Genomic DNA, 19175 nt, shown 5'->3' with positions numbered 1-19175 from the left:
CATGTAACGGGTGTATCCCCCTGGTCTGACCCACCCAATCTCATATTGGCCCGTGTGGTCTAACCACCCCATTACTCGATCGTGTATGGTGGTGCACCTGCAAGTAACAGGACTCCTGAGTCTCCCGCTTGATGGTATTAGGGGATTTCATCAGGACAGGTAGCTGAGGTAGTGGGTGCGAGTCCAACTTACATCATGTGCAGCGCCTCCACCTCATCAGGATCTATGCTTCCGCAGGGAGATGGTCCTGGTGAGGAACTCCTTCTCGGTGCCGTCCACTGTTGAGTAATCTCACACTCACACAGTGGGGGTTTCTTTAACAGGGGCATCTTTATTGATGAACTGATTACAGTAGACTGCCCCATGCAGCTCTCAGCTTCAGCCGCACATTCCTCCGTGCTTTCCCTTTGCCAGGTACTGCCCTCCTCAATTGGAGTGGAATCCCCTCTTCCTTTAGGGAGATCACCCCTGTGCCAGGTCCCTGGACACAGTGTGGCCTAGACAGGCTTAATTAGAATATTTGTGCCACTAGTTACAGCACTAGGGTCACAAAACTATCTTGCAATCCTGTACTTACCAGGGCTTACTGCCAACAGGGAAGATGTCTGCAGACCATTATTATGCATGGCTACATACTCCCCATGGTGAATCCCCACCGTCCCGGCTGGGACCTAAATTTGGTGTACCTTGCGCCAGGAAACACTGCAAAATAACACACAAATTAAATTGTCAAACATCATTACATTCACATAATAATGCTATAATGTTACACTCACTGACCAGCAGGGAGCGCTAGACCAATCACAGACACGCTATTGCGCAATTTAGTAATAGTGCCTAGGGTCTGGCTTCTTCACCTCCCTTCCCGCAGCATTGGTCACCGTAATACTATACTCCCGGGGCAGGCATCGCTCATTGCAGTATACTACTTTGTGCATGTGGACACTGCGCCCAATTTTCCAAACCCGCATTAACTGCTCAATTCGCTGATCAGCCCGATCTCCCGTAATGGCACCTCCCTTATTTATAATATAGTATTCTATATCAGCTCGGAGCCACCTTTCCCGGTTGTCTTCTATCTCCCTCATCAGAGGTTCGGGGACATAAGGGTACTCAAGCCCATGAGACCACTTATACAGGCATACCCCGCTTTAAGTACACTCACTTTAAGTACACTCGCGAGTAAGTACATGTCGCCCAATAGGCAAACGGCAGCTCACGCATGCGCCTGTCAGCACGTCCTGAACAGCAATACCGGCTCCCTACCTGTACCGAAGCTGTGTGCAAGCGGGGAGACTATAGAGCATGTTACAAATGCGTTATTTACATCAGTTATTCATGTATATGACGATTGCAGTACAGTACATGCATCGATAAGTGGAAAAAAGGTAGTGCTTCACTTTAAGTACATTTTCACTGTACATACATGCTCTGGTCCCATTGCGTATGTTAATGCGGGGTATGCCTGTACTTAGCTGCTATGGCTCGCTCAGCACGGCATGACCGAGTCAATCTAACGGATCCTGCCTTCCCCGGCAACACCCATGACAGGGGCTCGTCTGCTTCCACGGGATCCTCTAACCCCGCAGAACCTTTGGGCGTAATTATCCCTCGCCTAATATTACCCCACCTCAGGCGCAATTGGGTAAGAGAAGCGGCATCGTCAAACTCCCCTATAGCCCACCAATGATCCACCACCCCATCCCTTTCTAGAACGAAACGGGTGCGATCAAGCCACGCTACATATCCCTCAAAAAGGGGCGCCCACCATCTGGTCTCTCGGACCCCCTCTTGTCCCGATTCTAAGGGTTCCTCCTCTTCTTCGGGCCCACCAGAAGATACTCCCGAAGTACCCTCAGATGGTGCATCAATTCCCCGGCGCTGCGACTTATCCCCAATGGTTACCCGCAACTCACTAGGGCAGTCACTAGACACCGACACTTGTCGGGAACATATCCCTCCTCCCACCGATCCATCATCGGACGTCGTCCCCCAGTCCAGGCTTCCAGTCCGTTCCTCGGAAGGGCCCCGTGAATCCCCGGACATCCCTAGACTAGACGTTGACCCAAACGTGATAGCGACTGGGGCAGGGACTTTATCTAGGGCCTTGGGGCTAACTCTGGGGTTGGACGGGGTTTGGGAATAGGGCCGGACTGTAGGTATCAACAGGGTTACGGCCTGCTCCACGGCAATACCTGCCTTCACTCCACCACAAAGTCTCTCCTCTTCACCAGTGGACGGACTCTTCACTCTCCGACTCGATCTCTTATCTCGTCTGGACGGAGGTGACCGGCTTCCGCTGCTCGACCGCCGAGGCGCCATCATTTCCCAATCCACACGTGCTTCACCGCCATCTTGGGTTGGGTCCCCAATCGAGACCTCTTCCTCCACCAGGACATCCTGTAACGCCCTGCTCCGCCACGATCCCGTCTGGGCCTGGTTCTGCTCCAATTTAATCGCCACCACCGGATCTTTGGGGTAGCACTGCGCAGGGTTGGGGTAGAGCGACTTCCTTCCGACCCACTAGTCACTATGGCCGTGGGACTCCGCTGATCGGGTCGTCGCGGTACGGGAGACACTCGACTCCGTGTCTCTCCACCACGAGGTATAGCATCTAGCCAAGGCGTGCCAATAGTATGGTAGTCCTTCTTTAGAACCATCGCACTCGACAGCCTAGCACACTCCTCGTCCGAGGATTCCAGTTTCGCATTCGGTCGGGGCATCCCGGTTGGGGACCGCCGGTGCACCCCTCTCTGGTCACCTTGTCTGTGACTAACTTTATCTTTCTTGAGCACGGGACCCGGTTCGTCGGGACTCGCGGACTCTCGCCACAATGCGCCCGGAAGCTCCGCTGCCAGCATAGGGATATCCTCCTTAGCTACTATGGCTTGCACCGGCATGAAAGTCGGCATGGGCCACATATACTGTAGTCCACAGTGAGGGCATCGGGCCTCGCTGCCCACGGCTCCGCCCGGCAGTCTGCACTGCAGGCAAAGACACGCCACAGTCTCCACACCCTCTACCCGGATGATCAGGAAGCCTCCTGGAGCCGAGTAGGGATGTGTAGTAATCAAGGGACTCTGTTCTACTTTCTCAGAGACCCCAGCCATATTCACCAAAGGAGGTACTTGTTTCAGAGGTCTGTACCGATCAATGGCTCTTCGCAACTGGAGAGCAGGGGCTGGTTTAGCAACCCCTCCTCCTACCTTCTCCATCGACATCCGGTGGAACTGCAAACCACTCCCCCTGGTTGAAACTAGGGGGATGTCTCGTAGACTTGTAGGCTGACCCAGCACAGGTGCAGAGTGAGTCATAGTCCATGAGGGCGCGGCTCCAGCTTTTGCGCCAAACTTCCCAACAGGGTGGGGTTTTCTCGTTGGCGCCAATCCTGGCCAACAATTAGCAAACTGCAAAGTTGCAAGACTCTCTGCAGCTGGCCCACTCGGTGTCCCGGGAACGCGGGAACCGCCATTTTGGTGAGTACTGTCTTTCTGCATCACAATTGAGGTAGCGTTTGGCTGTTTGTATATTGGATCATAACAAAGTCCATTTCGTTCCTCCCATCTAGCAACACTGTCGTCCTCACTAGCCTCGAGGTTACTTTCCCGAGAGCATAGACAAGACAAACACAGCGCAGCCACGGCTTTCACGCCATTCCACAACAGGCTCACAAAAGTCTCTTCTGTAGCTTGTTCTTCTTCCACGCACAGGTCATATGCGTGTTCTTCCTCTCTCCGCCATCCTTGACCTTCTGCTCTGTGCAGATCCTCCATTCCTGCGGTTCTCTCTGTCCGCCATCCTGGACCTTCTGCTATTTGCAGATCCTCCATTCTGACTGGTCTCTCTCGATCTGTGAATAGGGTTTTTTTGTACATGGAGCTCCGCTCTGCGGGGCAGCTACCACATCAGTACAATAAACATGCCTTGTGCACCACCTTGTGTACCTAACGTAGATCTGAGTCGTGTTTGCACTACCTCAGGCTAGGCTCACTCTTTCTGTGTCTACTGTAACGCTTTCCTCCAGTCTGTGCTCCTTGGTCAAGTGATCTGGAATGGAATGGAGACTAGAGTACTCTGGCACTTCCATGCAGTACTTTGGGCGTCTACCTACTGTTGGCTAGCCTAGTGCGGACCCTTCCAGAATTCCTGCTCTATGTTACCAGTTTATCCCTTCAGGCGTCCCCCGCTAGCGCTACCTCAAGGTGACTAGAACAGCAATAGCCCCCGGCTCCAGACTCACTAACCCCTAGCAGGATCCCAAGGCGTCTGTGCGGCCTGCAGCTCCAGCAGCTCCCCGACTACCCCTGGTTCCGTCCCACGCAGCACAAAGTGGCAGCAGACACTCTCCCTGTTTCCTATTGTGTGCCTAGCAAAAGCCTGTCCTGTTGACAGTATCTCAGCAGCGCCTCCAATTGTAACGGGTGTATCCCCCTGGTCTGACCCACCCAATCTCACATTGGCCCGTGTGGTCTAACCAGTCCCCATTACTCGATCGTGTATGGTGGTGCACCTGCAAGTAACAGAACTCCTGAGTCTCCCGCTTGATGGTATTAGGGGATGTCATAAGGACAGGTAGCTGAGGTAGTGGGTGCGAGTCCAACTTACATCATGTGCAGCGCCTCCACCTCATCAGGATCTATGCTTCCGCAGGGAGATGGTCCTGGTGAGGAACTCCTTCTTGGTGCCGTCCACTGTTGAGTAATCTCACACTCACACAGTGGGGGTTTCTTTAACAAGGGCATCTTTATTGATGAACTGATTACAGTAGACTGCCCCATGCAGCTCTCCGCTTCAGCCGCACATTCCTCCGTGCTGTCCCTTTGCCAGGTACTGCCCTCCTCAATTGGAGTGGAATCCCCTCTTCCTTTAGGGAGATCACCCCTGTGCCAGGTCCCTGGACACAGTGTGGCCTAGACAGGCTTAATTAGAATATTCGTGCCACTAGTTACAGCACTAGGGTCACAAAACTATCTTGCAATCCTTTTGCAACAACTGCAACCACTGCTTGTCAACAACACTAATCTGACAGTGTTGTGCCCTTTATACCTCAGGGGGCAGGCACATCTCTGATGTCACTATCCAGGGACTCAGAGCATGTAGCCACTCCCATCCATACACAGGGCACCTCACCAGGGTGTGAGGGAAAACCTCCATAACTACTGCTGGCAGGCCTGTACTTACCAGGACTTACTGCCAACAGGGAAGATGTCTGCAGACCATTATTATGCATGGCTACATACACACATTCACTCCAATCTCTTCTCTCTTATGTATCAACACATTCCTTACATCCCACACCACTTCTTTTACACAGTTTATTATCTTCCACAACACACTCCTCCTCTCCCCCTCCACCTCACACAACCCATACATCATCATATTGAATTCTAGAGTCCTGAACCCTATCAGCTCTTTTATCAGCTTCCCCAGACACTTCCATACCCTTCTGACAAAGCTACAATTCCAGAACAGATGGATCACATCCTCCACTCCTCCACATCCTTCTCTCGGGCAAATTTCTGACTCTGCTAGATTTCTTTTCCTCTGGAATTCCCTTACGGGCAGGCAGCTGTGCACTGCCATCCAAGTCACGTCCTTCTGAGTGTTTGTCAGACCCTTGTGATTTACATTCTTCCACATTATTTTTAAAAGCTTTTCAACCAAACACCCAACACTTTCATACTCGTCTCTTTCCATGATCACTCTTTTAATTTTCTTGTGATCATCCCATAGTGATCTTTCTACCCCAACCAAATCAAAAACCCTAATAAAATCCTCTATTACCCTATAATTTTCTGGGGTCTCAAAACAAAACGGCCTCCTCAGGTCTGTCTTGCACAAGCCTAGCTTCCTCAGCATCCCCCCCGCAGCATATCTCGCCATGCAGGCAGCTTTTGTTTCTTCCCCATTAATCAACTTTATACAATCCTGGGCGTATTTTGCCCCCAAAAACACCTCCATCCTTGGAGCTCCTTTGCCACCTTTCACCTTCTCCTTACATACAATGTGTCTCACCAATTTTTCCTCTTTTGACCCCCAAAAAAACATAAACAGGAACCGTGTAATCTTCCTGATCCACTTTGCTGTGGGAGGGATAACCATTCCCATGTAAAGTAAAATTGGCACAAGTACCGCTTTCGTCACCAGTATTTCCCTTCCAAAGATAATTTCCTTAATGTCCAAAACTGAATTTTTCTGCTAATTCTTTCCCCTATCATTTCCCAGTTTGCCTCTCCTCTAAGATCCTCATCAAACAACACCCCTAATAATTTTAGCTGTTTTTCTTCTACTGGAATCCCACATATCCCATACGATTGGCTTTTTTTAATGATAATCAATAAATCACAAGGTCAAACGTTTGATTAAATATATTTGCACTTACCTACGCCTGATTTTATTCATGGACAAACTATATGTTGCTCTATCAAGTCAGATCGTTTGATTCACTTAGTGAAGTGTCGGAAAAGAACCCAGAAATTGATCATTGTCTTTAGAGAAATCTTTGATTAAAAAAATATAAGTTTAAAAATAATCAATGCATAAATATTTTATAAACATGCAAAGCTGGGTACATACATATAAACAACATATGGTGCTGTGAGACATTGTTTGTTCTTTGCATGTAAAACCAATAGATGGTGCTGTGAAACCTCTTAACTACTACCTATAAACAATAGAGGGCACTGTGAGACATTCCTTGTGCTTTTCGTATCAAACCAACAGATGGCGCTGTGTAATGTCTGAACTTCTACATATTACCAACAGATGGCTCTGAGATCTATTAATTGTGTTTTGTACTCAGTTACTTTTCCATATTTTGATGCTTTTGAATTGCATACAAAAAAAGCTGTGTGTGCTGTGCACGCGCATAGTAAGTGAAACTTCTTTAACTTTTGTCACAGAAATTGTATTTGTAGTGGTGATGTTTTAATTAAAAATCAAAATACCAATTTCATTGACAAAACGCAAATAAATTTGACTTATAATGCGCGTGCTCGGCACACATCCCCTGTATTAGCTATTTGCACTAAGTGTGAATTCCTTGTGTGTATGTGTGTCAGTCAGTGTGTGTGTGTATATGTGTGTCAGTCAGTGTGTGTGTGTGTGTGTGTGTGTGTGTATGTGTGTCAGTCTGTGTGTGTGTGTATGTATGTATGTATCTATGTCAGTCAGTGTGTGTGTGTGTGTGTGTGTGTGTGTGTGTCAGTATGTGTGTCAGTCAGTGTGTGTGTGTGTGTGTCATTCAGTGTGTGTGTCAGTAAGTGTGTGTGTGTGTGTGTGTGTGTGTGTGTCAGTCAGTGTGTGTGTGTGTGTATGTGTGTCAGTCAGTGTGTGTATGTGTGTCAGTCAGTGTGTGTGTGTGTGTGTGTGTGTGTGTGTGTGTGTGTGTGTGTGTGTGTGACAGTCAGTGTGTGTGTATGTCAGTCAGTCAGTCAGTTAGTGTGTGTGTCAGTTAGTGTGTGTCAGTCAGTGTGTGTCAGTCAGTGTGTGTGTATGTGTCAGTGTGTGTGTGTGTGTCAGTCAGTGTGTGTGTGTGTTTGTCAGTTAGTCAGTCAGTGTGTGTATGTGTCAGTCTGTGTGTCAGTCAGTGTGTGTGTGTGTCAGTCAGTGTGTCAGTCAGTGTGTGTGTGTGGGGGGGGTCAGTCAGTGTGGGTCAGTCAGTGTGGGTCAGTGTGTGTGTGTGTGTGTGTGTGGGTCAGTCAGTCAGTGTGTCAGTCAGTGTGGGTCAGTGTGTGAGTGTGTGTGTATGTGTGTCAGTCAGTGTGGGTGTATGTGTGTCAGTCAATGTGTGTATGGGAGTCAGTGTGTGTATGTGTGTCAGTCAGTGTGTCAGTCAGTGTGTGTGTGTGGGGGGGGGTCAGTCAGTGTGGGTCAGTCAGTGTGTGTGTGTGTGTCAGTCAGTCAGTGTGTCAGTGTGTGTGTCAGTCAGTGTGTGTGTGTGTGTCAGTGTGTATGTGAGTCTGTGTGTGTGTGTCAGTCAGTCAGTGTGTCAGTGTGTGTGTCAGTCAGTGTGTGTGTGTGTGTGTCAGTGTGTATGTGAGTCAGTGTGTGTGTGTGTCAGTCAGTCAGTGTGTGTATGTGTCAGTCAGTGTGTGTGTCTATGTGTGTCAGTTAGTCAGTGTGTGTGTGTGTGTCAGTCAGTGTGTGTGTGTGTGTGTGTATGTGTGACAGTCAGTGTGTGTGTGTGTATGTCAGTCAGTCAGTCAGTTAGTGTGTCAGTCAGTGTGTGTGTGTGTATGTGTGTGTGTGTGTCAGTCAGTGTGTGTGTGTATGTTTGTCAGTAAATCAGTCAGTGTGTGTATGTGTCAGTCTGTGTGTGTGTATGTGTGTCAGTCAGTGTGTGTGTGTGTGTGTGTCAGTCAGTGTGTGTGTGTGTGTGTGGGGGGGGGTCAGTCAGTGTGTGTATGTGTGTGTATGTGTGTGTGTGGGGGGGTCAGTCAGTGTGTGTATGTGAGTCAGTGTGTGTGTGTGTGGGTGGGGGGGAGGGTGTGGGGTGTGTGTGTGGGGATGTGGGGGGGGTGTGGGGGGGTGTGGGTGGGTCAGTCAGTGTGTGTGTGGGGGTGGGTCAGTCAGTGTGTGTGGGGGTGTGGGTGGGTCAGTCAGTGTGGGTGGGTCAGTCAGTATGTGTGGGTGGGTCAGTCAGTGTGTGTGGGGGTGTGGGTGGGTCAGACAGTCAGTGGGTGTGGTGGGGGTTGGGGGGGGTGGGGGTGGGTCAGTCAGTGTGTGTGGGGGTGTGGGTGGGTCAGTCAGTGTGTGTGTGTGGGTGGGTCAGTCAGTGTGTGTGTGTGGGTGGGTCAGTCAGTGTGTGTGTGGGGGTGTGTGTGGGTGGGTCAGTCAGTGTGTGTGGGGGTGTGTGTGGGTGGGTCAGTCAGTGTGTGTGGGGGTGTGGGTGGGTCAGTCAGTGTGTGTGTGGGGGTGTGGGTGGGTCAGTCAGTGTGTGTGGGGGGGTGTGGTGGGGGTTGGGGGGGGTGTGGGGGTGGGTCAGTCAGTGTGTGTGGGGGTGTGGGTGGGTCAGTCAGTCAGTGTGTGTGGGTGGGTCAGTCAGTGTGTGTGTGGGGGTGTGGGTGGCTCAGTCAGTGTGTGGTGGGGGTTGGGGGGGTCTGTGGGGGTGTGGGTGGGTCAGTCAGTGTGTGGGGGTGGGTCAGTCAGTGTGTGTGGGGGTGTGGGTGGGTCAGTCAGTGTGTGTGTGTGGGGGTGGGGTGTGGGTGGGTCTGTCAGTGTGTGTGTGGGGGTGTGGGTGGGTCAGTCAGTGTGTGTGGGGGTGTGGGTGGGTCAGTCAGTGTGTGTGGGGGTGGGTCAGTCAGTGTGTGTGGGGGTGTGGGTGGGTCAGTCAGTGTGTATGTGTCCAGCTGCAGCCAGGGGCGGGGTGTAACATTGCGCACCACCTGTCTCTCCGCCCCCTTACACAAATTCTGCACACAACCCCCCCACCCCCCCCCCGCATGCAAATTCTGCACACACACCCCACCCCCCGCACGCAAATTCTGCACACACAGACACACCCGCACGCAAATTCGGGTGCACACACCCACCTGCGGGGTACTTGCGCCCGGTACGGGCATGAGTGACCGAGCCCCTGTGCCGCGCGGGTTGTGCCCGGGTTCGCACCGTGTGCCACCGCTTCCTGGGGGCCCGCGAACGCCCGCGTCAGTGGTGGGCTGAATGGTGCCGCTGCCCATGGGCGTTAGGAGCGTGTGGGTGGAACGACGGCGCTGCCAGCCACTTCTGCCGCTTCTGCGCATGTGTGGCGTCCGTCAGTGGCGCCATCACAACTGCGCATGCGCGGCATGGCAGCGGTCGTGGAACAGTTAGGCGGGCCGTTAGGAGCCGCCGCCGCATATGTCAGCAGCCAGGTGTGTGTGGGGGTGCGGCGGCGATTAGGAGCGGCGCCGGCGGCTATCGCCGCCGCATGTGACAGGACGTCTTACCCACATAATAATCACAAGGGCAACGAATGAAATAGACCACATAGTGTGATTCACAATTCAAGTGATCTGTGATTTTTAGCTGATTACCATTGTGGGGATGTGTATATGATTTCCCCAGGATTAGGTACTGGCAATTGATACAGCCATGGCATTTATACACGCCTGCCGGTCTCTGTAGGCATGTTAGTTTAGTAGCGTATTTCGTGAATGGGTCCACTTGAGTAAAATAGTTACGTCCTCTTCTGTATTAGAACATTGGTGGATTATTGAAATTCTTTCCAATTTTCTGATCTTGTGCAAGGATGTGGTAATGTTTACGAATGCTTTTCTTGATTAAGCCAGAGGCCGCACTGAACGTGGTTTTAATAGTAAAACGATCCATGTCCTTGCTCTTGCCTTGTTTATTAAGAAGCATATTCCTGTCCACCCCTTTGGCTAGGGTGAGTGCCATAGCTATATCCTTGGTGGCATATCCCCTTTCTTGGAAACGCTGGGCCATCTGGGATAGGGCATGTTCCAAATCTTGTGGAGGATGATGACTAGTTGCAAGAAGAAGCGTGTTCTTATCTGTTTTTTGTGAAAGATTCTTGTAGATAATTTTCAATTATGTTTGTATACAACCGTATCCAAAAATGTGACTTCTGTCTTACTGAAGCTGGCTGTGAAACGAATGGTTGATGGTATACTGTTCAAGGCATCAATAAACGCTAATAACTCCTGTTCAGTACCGTCCCAGATGAAGAACACATCATCAATGTAGCGTAGATAGACAATGATGTGTCTGCTGTATGGGGTATCATTGAGTATGTGGGTCTGCTCGTATATGTCAATAAAAAGATTTGCATAAGAGGGCGCCATGTTGGATCCCCAAAGAAGAGTGGGCCAAAATTCCTCCACAATGATGTGAGAGAGTGCATAAAGTCATACAGAAAACGATTACTTCAAGTTATTGCTGCTAAATAAAGGTGGTTCTACAAACTATTGAATCATAAGGTGTACTTAGTTTTTTACACATAGCTTCTCCATTTTGGCTTTATTTTTGTTAAATAAATCATGACACTGTGTAATATGTCATGGGGTGTTGTTCATTTGAGGTATTTACCTAATTTTAAGACCTGCTATGGAACAGATGATTGTTATTATGTCCTAATATGTAAAACCATAGAATTCAAAGAGGGTGTACTTTCTTTTTCACACAACTGTAACTAACAGATGGCTCTGAGATATATTAATTATGCTTTCCAGATAAAGCAAATTGATGTCGCTGTTTGATGCTTTTATATTGTGTACGAAAAAACATATTTATGTGACAGATACTTATCCTATATCTGTATTTATGCATTAGTCTGCATTTTGTTGAGGAATCCCAAACCCTTTAAACCAAGTTAAATTACTTCAGATCTGAACCATGCTCATTTTAGTTTTGGGAAACCCGTGGTTCCTTGGATTATTTATCTTTTTATGTGATGGTGTTTCCGGTCTCTTTTGGGGAATTAATGTGGCATCTGTCCATGCTTCACTCCTATAGGGCAGTAGGAAGCTGTAGTGTAATCAGCGCATGATATTGGTTGTTGGTTCACCCTGGCGGCCATCTTTGTTTTTACTTTTATTTGACTGAAATAAAAAGTTAATTGTCTTGGGAACAGCAGAGTCCCCGGAGCCACGTTACAGCTTTGGGGGTCGCCCCCTCTCCAGTTCCAATTGTGTAAAAGAAAATAAACAGAATGGAGGGAATTGCAGCTTTAAGTAAACAATTGTTTGAGCTATGATACTGGCTTCATGGTTTTGTTTATAATGAACTTCTTGCTATTCTTCCTAAGAGGATTTTCTAAAGGCCAAATGTATTTCACAACCTAAACAAATATTGTATGATTACCAATGTTAACCCAGTTTGCTACCTAAGTGAACAGTTCAGCGTCACGTGACACGGGAGAATTAAACTTGCTGGAAATCCCGGGGCCTGTAACTCAATAAACAGGAGGTCCCGGGGCTGAAATATATGTGGTTCAACTCAAGAGACCCCCCTACTACAATCCTATGTTAATAAAATAAAAGCAGCTTGATTGCCTGTTAGAGTTGCAATGAGAGAGGGACTGATTCTGTACTCACCGCACAGCTCTGCCAGACTGATGAGGTCTTGTAGGATTCACAGAACTGGTGTCCCATTCAGAAGCAGGGACCCTAGCTGTGTTAATCCTGATGAGCAATTAGTCTGCTTCCGGGGATTCCGCAAGCAGGCAGTTGTCAGGCAGCTGCCTCTGCGGTTTCCTGGTCGACTACGCAACAAGCCAACTGATTGCATCTGTATGGGCACCATCTATTCTGTTGATGTTTCCTGGTCATTGGGGTGGACTACGACTGTCCATCTTGCACCCAGCCAAGATAAGTTGTTCGATAAAAATGTGGTTGTCCTATATATGATTAGCGTACCTTCTACTTTTTTATTTTAATTGTGTGTGTGTGTATACACACACACACACACACACACACACACACACCTCAATAGATGGCACTATAAGATGTTGTGAATCTTGTGTATACATATAACCAATAGATGGCGCTGTGAAATACTTTTCATTCTATTTTGTGTACCCCCCTGTAACAGGGGAGTTATCCCTGTTCAGGTAATGTACCTCTAATCCAGCAGTGTGGTGGTTAACTGCTGGTAGTCAATTAACAAACACCACCTGCCTGATTAGATGGCTTAGAAAAGCCTGTCTTTTGAGACAGGAAGTGAGACTCCTTAGCTCACACCTGAGCTGAACTTGGAGACAAACAGTCTTGAGCCCTGCCAGAAGAAACAGCAGAGCTGCTTTCAAGACACAGGGGAAACTTCTAAACCTGAATGCTGACACACCCTGAGGAAAAGGGAGCTGAACCAGGGACAGAAAAGATTTTCCTTCCAAACCACTACAAACAGATAAGACTTTCATATACAAGACTTTTTATATCTGTTCATCTCATGCTATATGTTTGGGGCTGGGAGACATGCTTATCTAAGGGAGTTGTGAACTGCATAGTATTTCACTAGAAATACTCCCAAATGAATAGAAGCTTTGTTTACCCCTTGTTTGGATGGTTTCCTGATGTTAAGGAAACAGGCGCAATAAAAGGCTTATTTAATTTCACTATAATGAGTCTCCCTTGCATACCTTTGTGAGCGTCCGCCTACACCCCCCCTCACCGCTCAGTAATAGATGGCGCCGAGATAAATTGTAATTAATTTTCCTAACAAAACGAGCATATGGCGCTGTGAAATCTCTGATTTACTGCATATAAACATGGATAATAAAAGAGCATTTCAGGCACTCTATGTAATGAAAGTCCAAAGACCAGGTGTAGTTGCAGGTGCTCCGCGCTACTGAGGAGCAATCCTGTACCGCTTCAAAAGTTTTCGGGTAATAAGTGGAGGAAGCAAGGCACTTAAGTCTTAACCAAAAAAAAAAGCTAAATAAGCTTTATTAAATAAGCTTTTAATAAAGTTATTAAACTTTTTTGGTTTAGAGCGAAGTGCTTTGTTTCCTCTACATAAAAAGAGCAAATGCACTGTCAGACATTCCTTGTTCTTTACATGTAAAACCAATAGATGGCGCTGCGAAACATCTTAACTATTACATGTAACCTATAGATGGCGCTGTGATATTCATTATGCTTTTCATGTAAAGCCACCAGATGCGCTGTGAAATGTCTATTCTTATATATATTTAACTAACTGATGTCTCTAAGGCCTTGGCCATGTTTGGCGCTTGCTGGCGGAAGCGTGCTGACGCGCGCTCCCGCTCAGCACTGAGCCCCTACAGCCGCAATTTAAAATTCCCCCGCTTGCCGGCGCGACAGGCCGGTCACGTGAGCGGTTCGCCCAATGAGGGCGAACCAGCTCCGTGACGTCACTGGCCCGCCCCCGGCCAGTGACGCGCCCGCCCCCGGACCGCCCCCTGATGGCCTGCTGAGAGCGCTTGCGGTAAGCAACCGCAAGGCCAGGGAAAGCACTCGCTTTCCCTGAGCCTCAGCGCGCCTCAGCACGCCAGCGGTAAGCGTGTCCGAGGCCTTAGGCCTGGGATATAGTGCCCCAAACAGTGCTGAGGCTCAGGCCTTACACAGCACGCCATCAGGGGCGGGCCAATTATGTCACGGAGCTGGTTCGCTATCATTGGGCGAATCGCTCATGTGACCGGCCCTGCGCTCCGGCAAGCGGGGAAATTTTAAATTTACCTAAGACCTACGCTTGCGGAAGCGTAGGCGAGCCCCTACTAAAGCCACTCTAATTGCGGCTGTTGGGGCTCAGACTCCTTGGCCGAAGCATTAGGCTGCGCTTATAGTGCCGACGACAGCGACGCGACGTTGCGTCAAAACAAATGCATTGCCACAGTCGCATGTGCTTATAGTAAGTGTGGCGTGACGGCTTGGTCATGATCGCTGGAAGTCATCTCAATTTGATTTTTCCAGCGACTGTAGCCTGCTGTCGCCGGCACTATAAGCGTAGCCTGAGATATTTTAATTATGCTTTCCAAATAAAGTAAATTTATGTGACTGTTTGATGCTTTTGTATTGTGTACGAAAAACCAAATATATATGACAGATACTTATCCTATATCTGTGTAACGCACGTTCCCCCACCCCTTGGGAGATAAGGCGACTACTGTGCGTTTGGTGCAATACCTGTGGCTCACAGGAGTCTGAGCCTCTGCTGCTGGGAGCCTGGGGTGTGTGTAAAAAATATGCTAACAGCGCCTCCACCTGGGAAGGATACTCACGCAGTGGGATAGCCCCTGCCAAGACAATACAGTCAGTAATTGCACACAGGGTATATGTAACTGTAGTTACTGGTCAGTAATGTATAATAACAAATATGCAACATAACACACATAAAGTATAAAGAGCACCTAACCCAAACCCCCAGTGAATGTCCCAACAGTACTTTGGGCGCTAGGCACCAATACCTTGATGTCCCTTTCCCTAGTGTCCAGCCCACCCAAAGTGTAAGAAGTAGCGCTCTCCAGTTAACTGTTGGTGCACTTGTTGGGATAGGTACCTGCCAGGTGCATCCGCACGCTGTGTCCTGCGACGGTGTACACATACCCAATCGCTTCTCGGCCTTTTGGCTAAGATCAAGTGTAGTAGTCACACTTGGTCTGGTCATGGCCGGGAAGGCGGATATGTAGCCCGGGCTATTTTATCACGGCACCCCAGGAGTGGTTGACCTGGCGGAGTCATTTGCTGCATGCTGCATAGCACTTGACATGCACGGATAATTTGCACACCCCTACATTTTCTGCACTGGCACCCCTTATTGCCTTCCGCTGAGGGGTTCGCCACTATTTTTTTACCCGCCAGGCTTCCGGGTCTGGCGTGCACTTGTGCACATTTTGTTGTTTCGTCAGAGCACTTCCTGCACTGCATTGCACAGCGCACTGGAGCACTCGCACCATGGATTGTATTTTTTTATTTTTGGGTTATCAGTCACCTAATTTTCTTCGGAGAATGCAAGACTGTGTGCTGGTCGGTGGTCGCCATTCCCTCGGGAGAAGACTGCGGTGGGCGAGTAGGTGTGAGCCGAAAGCCCTAAAGACTTGGACCCTCCTGCGGCGTCTGCTGCACTAGGAGGGAACAGGATGGACGTCGGATTCTTCGGATGACGACGTCGGTGTAACATCAGGACTTTTCCTGGCCCTCGTGGCTGAAGAGGACTGACCATGTCATGGACTTGCAGCTCTCCGGAGCCTATAGTCACAAGTTTTGCGCACCTGGTCTCACTTGACCATGAGCACGGTTTTTAGAGGTGAAATCACTTTTTCACCACCCGGGCTACAAAAAAAAAAAAAAGTACACATACCCAACAGTAGTTGATGACTCCGGTGCGTCCGTCCTCGCAGGGGAAATTCTTCACGTGAGGAGATAGGGTCCCAGTTCACCAAGGGACAAGATGCTGTATACTTCTTGGCTGTATCCTGTACCTTTAATGATTGTACAGGTCCGTGTCCCTATTTTATGGCCTGTCCCTGCAGTAACACAAGCTGAGGTGAGTAGGGGACTAGCTGATATATAATGGGGTTGTTCTGGTCGCCCTTTCCCCTGATTTTCTTGGTAAAAGATAGACTTGCATAAGCATCTACTTCAATAGTTTTTTTTTTGCTTTAATATTTTAGTTTTCTTATCACTACACCCTTCCCAGGGTTTGTACTTTTTCGGCACTCTTTCTTTGCTTTTCGAGCACTTTTCTCTTGCATACATACAGTTAGGTCCGGAAATAATTGGACACTAACACAATGTTCATCGTTTTGGCTCTGTACGCCAGCCACCACAATGGATTTGAAATGAAACAACCGAGATGCAATCGAAGTGCAGACTTTTAGCTTTAATTCAAGGGGTTGAACAAAAATATCGTAGGAAACGTTTAGGAATTGCAACCATTTTCATACACAGTCCCCTTATTTCAGGGGCTCAAATGTAATTGGACAAATTAACACAATCATAAATAAAATGTTCATTTTTAATACTTTGTCGAGAATCCTTTGCAGGCAATGACTGCTTGAAGTCTGGAACGCATGGACATCACCAAACGCTGGGTTTCCTCCTTTGTGATGCTTTGCCAGGCTTTTACTGCAGCTGTCTTCAGTTGTTGTTGTTGTTGTTGTTGTTGTTGTTTGTTTGTGGGTCTTTCTGCCTTAAGTTTTGTCTTCAGCCAGTGGAATGCATGCTCGATCGGGTTGAGATCAGGTGATTGACTCGGCCATTGCAGAATATGCCACTTCTTTGCCTTCAAAAAAAACTCCTGGGTTGCTTTTGCAGTATGTTTTGGGTCATTGTCCATCTGTAAAGTGAAGCGCCGTCCAATCAACTTCGCTGTATTTGCTCCTCTTGTGAAGTCTTCCCTTTATGGTAGACTTGGATAATGATATAAATAAATAATGAAATAAATAAATATATAGCGCTATCCGTTTAGGTTGTGTTGTGAATTCAACTTTGTTCACAGCTCTCCAGTTCCATTTCAGGCATAGCACAGAACAGTGTCGGCCTAGGATGCTCCCTTCCTTTCGTATGCAAATGTTTACAAGAGTCTGTACCTGCTTCAAACCCGCTCGCATGCTGCATGCTGTAGTTGTTGTTGTTGGGCACATTGTATCATTTGGGAGGTTTTTTTGAATGGTGAAAGGATATAGAAGGTTCACTATTTATTTAGTTAATTCACTTGAGGTGGTGTGCTTTGAATGTCTTTTCCCCCAATCGGATGTGAACTGCGGAAAGGTAGCCTCCTTATGTTGACTGGGGTGTGCCCGGGAGGCGGTGGTCCCGTTGCCCAAAACAACTCATACTTACCTGGCAGGGGAGATACCATGATCATGAAGGTGGTTCACCCAGGGTGAGGCTCATCCATTGCACTTCGGGTGTGCTGACCCCTGCGATCTCCCCAAATGCGGGAAACTCGACTGCATAATTTATGGTAGTGGGGGACTGCGTTCGCGCTTTCCCCTGATTATTCTTGGTAAAAGATAGACTTGCCACCCGCATGTGCACAACCCCCATTCCTTGCACCTTCAAGTTGACTCCTCCTTGATCATGCACCCATTTCTAATAGCGTCTTACGCTGAATTTGCATTCAAAATTGCTATCTTCACCGCTGGCTTTTAGCAATCCCAGTGTAGGAAACCGACCACTGTTAAGCCTTCCGTCGTGGGGGTCTTTTGCTGTTCCCTGACTGGCCTCTTTTTTCCCTTGGTATGATTTCCAATGCGCAATGCACGGATAACCAATAGATGGCAATGCAAGATCACATGTACTGTATCTAGTATTCTGACTTTAAAAAAGCCCCAAAGTTCTTCAATAGTGGCTGAAAAGAATGTCACCCGAGACAAAGTACTACAGGAATGATTGCAACTTTTGGTCTCCAGGTCATTGGACTAAGTATCTTCGGGAAGCACTTGGCTTCTAGTTACACCACTGTATCTATGGCACTTGATTCTGAATGTTCCTTTCCACATGGATGCGAAAGAAGAAATTGAAAGTCGAGATGGTTAAAAGGATCGTTTGAAGCTAGCAGTATCTGTGGACAAATTAACTTCATGGCTGTGCTCTTAAGTTTCAACTGAGGTTACACTGTGAGCACTGGGGAGACATACTGACTGCTAGGTTTGGATGCTCACTTCCTTTCATATGCAAATTGAGGAGAGTCTGTGCCCGTTGATAAAAGGCTGACTGACTGTCTGTGCGACGTCACCACATGCAAATGTCTTTTCTGCAAGGCACCATGGGAGTTCTTGTACATGTATTGTGTGCATGATTGAATGTGGGAGATATCATTAGTAGTGAAATAATATGAAAGCTCCCCTAATCAGCAGCTTAAGTGAGGAGGTGTGCTTTGAATGTCTTTTCCCCCAATCGGATGTGAACTGCGGAAAGGTAGCCTCCTTATGTTGACTGGGGTGTGCCCGGGAGGCGGTGGTCCCGTTGCCCAAAACAACTCATACTTACCTGGCAGGGGAGATACCATGATCATGAAGGTGGTTCACCCAGGGTGAGGCTCATCCATTGCACTTCGGGTGTGCTGACCCCTGCGATTTCCCCAAATGCGGGAAACTCGACTGCATAATTTATGGTAGTGGGGGACTGCGTTCGCGCTTTCCCCTGATTTTCTTGGTAAAAGATAGACTTGCATAAGCATCTACTTCAATACTTTTTTTTTCTGCTTTAATATTTTACTTTTCTTATCACTACACCCGGAAGGGTGTAGTGATAAGAAAAGTAAAATATTAAAGCAGAAAAAAAAAGTATTGAAGTAGATGCTTATGCAAGTCTATCTTTTACCAAGAAAATCAGGGGAAAGCGCGAACGCAGTCCCCCACTACCATAAATTATGCAGTCGAGTTTCCCGCATTTGGGGAAATCGCAGGGGTCAGCACACCCGAAGTGCAATGGATGAGCCTCACCCTGGGTGAACCACCTTCATGATCATGGTTTGTACTTTTTCGGCACTCTTTCTTTGCTTTTCGAGCACTTTTCTCTTGCATACATACAGTTAGGTCCGGAAATAATTGGACACTAACACAATGTTCATCGTTTTGCCTCTGTACGCCACCACAATGGATTTGAAATGAAACAACCGAGATGCAATCGAAGTGCAGACTTTCAGCTTTAATTCAAGGGGTTGGACAAAAACATCGTAGGAAACGTTTAGGAATTGCAACCATTTTCATACACAGTCCCCTTATGTCAGGGGCTCAAATGTAATTGGACAAATTAACACAATCA

General features: G+C 48.1%; 1 protein-coding gene and 3 non-coding genes across 4 annotated transcripts in view; 3 read left to right on the top strand and 1 right to left on the bottom strand.

Annotated features, from left to right (window-relative positions):
• SLC38A9 (solute carrier family 38 member 9) overlaps positions 1-19175 on the top strand; it is a 212587-nt gene that overhangs the window by 19728 nt on the left and 173684 nt on the right. The window lies entirely within an intron of this gene.
• Positions 17239-17402, top strand: LOC142473125 (U1 spliceosomal RNA). Its single transcript, XR_012789989.1, has one exon. It is a non-coding gene; the product is annotated as a U1 spliceosomal RNA (small nuclear RNA).
• Positions 18391-18554, top strand: LOC142473100 (U1 spliceosomal RNA). Its single transcript, XR_012789984.1, has one exon. It is a non-coding gene; the product is annotated as a U1 spliceosomal RNA (small nuclear RNA).
• LOC142473169 (U1 spliceosomal RNA) lies at positions 18741-18902 on the bottom strand. The gene has a single exon (XR_012789997.1). It is a non-coding gene; the product is annotated as a U1 spliceosomal RNA (small nuclear RNA).

Source organism: Ascaphus truei, chromosome 1 (assembly GCF_040206685.1).
Source record: "Ascaphus truei isolate aAscTru1 chromosome 1, aAscTru1.hap1, whole genome shotgun sequence".
Classification (NCBI taxonomy): Eukaryota; Metazoa; Chordata; class Amphibia; order Anura; family Ascaphidae; genus Ascaphus; species Ascaphus truei.
The sequence above is the reverse complement of the archived record's forward strand: the minus strand, read 5'-3'. Positions and strand labels throughout refer to the sequence as shown.